This window comes from Macrobrachium nipponense, chromosome 2 (assembly GCF_015104395.2).
Source record: "Macrobrachium nipponense isolate FS-2020 chromosome 2, ASM1510439v2, whole genome shotgun sequence".
Taxonomy (NCBI): Eukaryota; Metazoa; Arthropoda; class Malacostraca; order Decapoda; family Palaemonidae; genus Macrobrachium; species Macrobrachium nipponense.
The window spans coordinates 134,431,579-134,437,664 of NC_087201.1; the positions used below are offsets into that span (position 1 = coordinate 134,431,579).

The following is a 6,086-nucleotide window of genomic DNA, read 5'->3' on the forward strand; positions in this document are numbered from 1 at the left end:
CTTGGGGAAAAAGATCGAGGTATGTAAAGTACTTATAATTCATTCCACATACTCTATAGTTATGACAGTTTCTGAAATCTAGAGAATAAAAACAATTTTTTTTCTAAAACAGTGTAAGGTCAAAAATAATCACCAGTCCATAAGGAACCAACATACCGAGTTTCAGCAAAAATCAGAAAATAATAATAGTAATAATAATAATTGACAAATTCGAGAAGAAAGTATCACTCATTGATGTCGCAATACCATGGGACACCACAGTTGAAGAGAAAGAAAGGGAAATAATGGATAAGATTCAATACCTGTAAATAGAAATAAGAAGGATATGGGATATGCCAGTGGAAATTGTACCCATAATCATAGGAACACTAGGCACGATCCCAAGATCTCTGAAAAGGAATCTGGAAAAACTAGAGGCTGAAGTAGCTCCAGGACTCATGCAGAAGAGTGTGATCCTAGAAACGGAGCACATAGTAAGGAAAGTGATGGACTCCTAAGAAGGCAGGATACAACCCGGAACCCCACACTATAAATACACCCCAGTCGAAATGGAGGACGGTGATAGACCAAAAAAAAAAAAAAAAATAATAATAATAATTCAGCTTTATCTGCACTGATGATTGGAAACAACTTTTCAATTCAGATATTAAGGTAACTAATTGCAGTTTTCGTAGCCTAATCAATAAAGCATAAGACTTCTTCATAAATGTCACTCATTGTAGTACACATTTAGCAGTTACTACGTTAAGTGGGTTTTGGAGAAGTGAACAACCAATAGAATTTTGGAGAACTGAAGGGGGTGAAGTATCCTATCCTCTAAAAAGCTGCCGTTTGTCAAGAACAGAAACTTATAAAACTTCAATGGGTTAGGAGACACAGAGGCCTCGAAAGGTAAAATTTGGCGTTCAAACTGAAATATGACCTAGAAAAATATACACCAAGGTACAAAATAACAAAGGAATATTATGTCTAAGGTATTCAAGAAACAATTTCCAATCACCAACCCAACCTCCACAAAAAAAAAAATAAATAAATAAAAATAAAAATAATAAAGCTCAGAAATATTAAAAACAGAAAAGTTTTTTAAAATAACAAGGGAATATTATACCCCCGCCATCGAATTAACAACTTCCAATCACCAAGCCCTCCTCCACAAAAAAAAAAAAAAAAAAAAAAAAGACAAACGTAATGCATCTGAGAATTAGTAGAAACTACGACAAATTTTTTAAAAGTAGCAATGGCTCCTCTCTGCAGAGACCAGATAGATACCCTGTAGCCTATACAGCTGCAAGTAACAATTACGTTCAATGGCAAGTGGAATGTAAACAACCGTACTTATGATTTCAAGGACACTCTCTGCTTCAGGGGAGACTTCATCATCATCATCATCACTTCAAAGGCATTCATTTTTTATACATTCTATATCTATTGTCGCTATTTTCACCATAACCGCCACGTTTTCATCATCATTACTAATCGTCTTTCTGACGTTTCACAATCAAATGAGAAATGTAATAAAGAATGATAACCACGGGAATACTATTGTCAAAATATACTAAGCAATACAAGGAGAACTCTCGAGATCTTGTTCAGCTCTCATTATCTGAGACTGATAATAACAATGGGAAGACTCTTGAGAGCTCTCTCTACCGAATCTAGCACATTTTATTATTATTATTATTATTATTATTATTATTATTATTATTATTATTATTATTATTATTATTATTATTATATGTATTTTTGGGGGGGTCTATCACAGTCCTCCAATTCGACTGGGTGGTATTTATAGTGTGGGATTCCGGGTTGCATCCCGCCTCCTTTGGAGTCCATCACTTTTCTTACTATGTGCGCCGTTTCTAGGATCACACTCTTCTGCATGAGTTCTGAAGCTACCTCAGCCTCTAGTTTTTCCAGATTCCTTTTCAGGGATCTTCAGATCGTGCCTTGTGTTCCTATGATTATGGGTACAATTTTCACTGGCATATCCCATATCCTTCTTATTTCTATTTTCAGGTCTTGATACATCCATTATTTTCCTTTCTTTCTCTTCAACTCTGGTGTCCTAAGGTAATGTGACATCAATGAGTGATACTTTCTTCTTGATTTTGTCAATCAACGTCACGTCTGGTCTATTTGCACGAATCACCCTATCTGTTCTGATACCATAATCCCAGAGGATCTTTGCCTGGTCGTTTTCTATCACTCCTTCAGGTTGGTGCTCGTACCACTTAATACTGCAAGGTCGCTGGTGTTATTATTATTATTATTATTATTATTATTATTATTATTATTATTATTATTATTATTATTTCAACTTTGCTGTTTGACCTCATAGATTTTATAATGAAAATTGGTCGGAGATGGAAGATGTCTAGATGGGACATACGATGGAAAACTAACACTTAGAATATGCAGGTGATGCTGTTTTACTCAGCAAATCTCATGACGTTTACAAAGCTTGCTCAGCTGAATGCATTATAAAGAAGGCAATCAAACAATGGGCAGGCTGGATACACTTTGGAAATCAAATGACGCCCCTGATAGTCTGTTTGTTTGTATGGTGTTTTTACGTCGCATGGAACCAGTGGTTATTCAGCAACGGGACCAACGGCTTAACGTGACTTCTGAACCACATCGAGAGTGAACTTTTATCACCAGAAATACACATCTGTGACCCCTCAATGGAATGCCCGAAAATTGAACTCGCAGCCACCGAGGTGGCAAGCCAAGACCGAACCGACCACGCCACTGAGGCTTGTCTCTGATAGTGGCTACCAACAAAGTTGGGGGTGTCGCTACCTAGGACTAATATTTCTTGGGGGCCATTATCTTTATGATATTGACAGTCTTTTGTTTATGTTTTTACTGTAATCCCCAACGGGCTTGTAATTAACACTCCGCAAAGGTGGATACATGCCGGGTTAAAATACCTTTGGGAATCAATATCTAGGAAAGATCCCCTCTATGCTGTCGTTTGATATTTAAAGACTGATATCGCAAAGACCTACATTAAGACAAGAGTGAAGAGATAAGTCCTAATAGATATTGACCCTTTTTAAAAGAAAAAAAAAATGAACTAATAACCTACTGATTATCCATATCAACGTCCGCTGTACTGGCAATATGTCCTGGTCTAAAAGAGGTTTTCTCTTGTAAATTATTTTCAGAGACTTAATGGAGAAATTAAAATGTCAATATGCTCTCTCTCTCTCTCTCTCTCTCTCTCTCTCTCTCTCTCTCTCTCTCTCTCTCTCTCTCTCTCTCTCTCTTACACAAACACACATACACATACAAACCAAACAAACACCTAAAAGGAAGCCAAGAAGTTTTCTCTTGTAATTTTCATAAAGTCTTAATGGAGAAATTAAAAAGTCAATATGCTCTCTCTCTCTCTCTCTCTCTCTCTCTCTCTCTCTCTCTCTCTCTCTCTCTTACACACACATGCACATACAAACCAAACAAACACATAAAAGCAAGCCAAGAAGTTTTCTCTTGTAAATTATTTTCATAAAGACTTAATGGAGAAATTAAAAAGTTAATATTATGCTCTCTCTCTCTCTCTCTCTCTCTCTCTCTCTCTCTCTCTCTCTCTCTCTCTCTCTACACAAACAACATACACATACAAACCAACAAACACCTAAAAGAACTCCTGGAAGTTTTCTCTTGTAATTTTCATAAAGACTTAATGGAGAAATTAAAAAGTCAATATGCTCTCTCTCTCTCTCTCTCTCTCTCTCTCTCTTCTCTTACACAAACACACATGCACATACAAACCAAACAAACACATAAAAGCACGCCAAGAAGTTTTCTCTTGTAAATTATTTTCATAAAGACTTAATGGAGAAATTAAAAAGTTAATATTGTGCTCTCTCTCTCTCTCTCTCTCTCTCTCTCTCTCACACACACACACACATACACATACAAACCAAAGAAACACGTAAAAGTACGTCAATTACAAAAAAAGGACCACAAACTATTATTGGCTAACACCTGAGCTTTTGTGGAACTGTTTGTTTATCATGTCACACGAAGATGAGCCCGATTGTCAAGATAAAAAAAAAATGTTCCGCACCTGAGTAAATCGAGACTGAAAATGAACGACTTTCAAATCGCAATGCCTTCGTTATTTGTGAAGCTGTGTCCTTTATCTACTTTTTTTAATGAAAGCTAATTCTATGTCCATTATGTCTTCGTAAGGATGTTTGCAAATATCTTATTAGTTTTTGAGATATTTGCAAAATTGTGCAGTTATGTCATTTTGTTTTCCGATTTCCCCATTTGTGAGCGAAGTGCTTTTTTGGCATAAAAACTCCAAGATATTGTTTGTATAGTTACCTGGTTTTATCTTACTATGTTGTACAGTAAACAAAAAAAAAAAAAAAAAAGAAGACTACGTATAAGATAAAAAAAAAATCCACTCGAAGTATTTGAACTTTTAACAATAAAATTCCAAAAATACTGTCACACTTTGTTAATAAAAATCTATAAACATAAATAAACATGTCACTTGATAGAGGTAAACATTTTCAAAAAATTTTAAACATATTAGTACTACCACTTATAATTATAAAACGTCGATACATATAGAGTAACGTTTATAATAATCCAAACAAATATGCCAGTAACGATTACAGACGAAGATAATGGTGATTAATGTAAAAAATGGATATCAGCAAAAACTAGCTTTACTCACCAAAATTTGTGAGGTTCTTGTCATTGTCTTTGTGTAGTAGTCAACTTCATATCCATTGCGCAGACATGGGTCATCAACAAGGTTTAGGTGGAAGCCTGCAAAGTTAAAAAGACTAGGCTATAGTTTGCGCAATTGCGTTCATAGTACTACACCAAGCTGACAGAAAGACGAGGGCGGGGCATGCCTGGTGGACACCACTGATAATATATTATTTTTTTCACAATATGTCTGCCGTTACATTCTTGTTCAAGATAGGAGACATCTGTTCCAACTTGCAGCCAGCCTCCCACCAAAATGAGCTTTCGCGAGCAGCTCACAAGTGTTGCTGACAACCGTCTTCACAGCGAAGAAAGTCTCATAATATTTTAGCTTTACCAGGCTGGCTGACATCCACCCAGGTAAGGTATTTTTCTTACAATACCGGCATGCCGACGAGATATTCCGAATACTGTTTTGGTCGGTTTGGGGCTCGTTTGCAGGTGTACTAGCAGCAGTATCAAACTGGCGAAAGTAGTAAGTGTTCATAGAAGACCTCTAGAATAACCCCTATTAATTTCCTGGTGTTGGAATTCGTGCCGGTAGGTCCTTTATTGCCGTTCCTCCCTCACAACTTTTCCATAGCAACTTGGGCCCTTATTGCGGTTACTGGCTAATGGAGACTGCTGTGTTGCCACATTTGCACACCACAATTCTAAAAATCCCTTGCCGTAAACATAAGTTATCGGAAAACCTAAATATTAGTACATGGTCTCTTGACATGCTACAGCATTAAATGATACAGATCTAAGCATTAAATGCATTTACAATATCACTTTGCAAAGAACTTCCCTCATCAAGTTAATCAAAATTACTTTTTAGCATTTATTAAAATAATTTTCCATAGAATTAAGTTACCTTGATTAGATGGAAACCTGAAGGTGTTGCTCTGTTATCGTCTGCACGATGACGCCACTTCTGCACTTGTTCTTGCAGTTGCAAGAAGGGGGGCGGAGGGATCAACTTCCTTGGCTAAAACAGTTTTCTCGGTACCTACTAGTCTTCATAACAAAGCTTTGGTAGGTCCGCCCATAGTGTTTTTGGCTATTAGCACATTAGCAGCCCATGTTTCTAGTCTACTAACTTCTTTTCTTCCTTTATAATACAGGACCGGGTGTCCAGCCATATCACTGCTGGTGGTGACACAGGCACTCGCTTCACGTTAGTTAGGCTTACTAGGCCTGGTGACTCAAGGGAATGGCTCATTACATTCTGTATCACTGCTATCAATGTTAGGTATAGGATGCACTCACTCAGGTGACTCAGTCGATGTGAGCTGTAATTGTCTGTGAAATCGTAATATAAATATCTATTGTCTCTCTTTCTTTCCACATTACCTAGTACTAGGGGTAGT

General features: G+C 36.8%; 1 protein-coding gene across 1 annotated transcript in view; it reads right to left on the reverse strand.

The window, feature by feature from the left end:
- LOC135221008 (ryncolin-2-like) overlaps nucleotides 1-5,758 on the reverse strand; it is a 60,277-nt gene extending 54,519 nt beyond the window's left edge. The window contains exons 1-2 of the mRNA XM_064258725.1: nucleotides 5,591-5,758; nucleotides 4,697-4,791 (exon numbers count right to left, since the gene is read on the reverse strand). The gene's annotated coding sequence lies outside the window, so the exon portion shown is untranslated. The remainder of the gene's footprint in view (nucleotides 1-4,696; nucleotides 4,792-5,590) is intronic.
- Nucleotides 5,759-6,086: the final 328 nt, after the last annotated feature.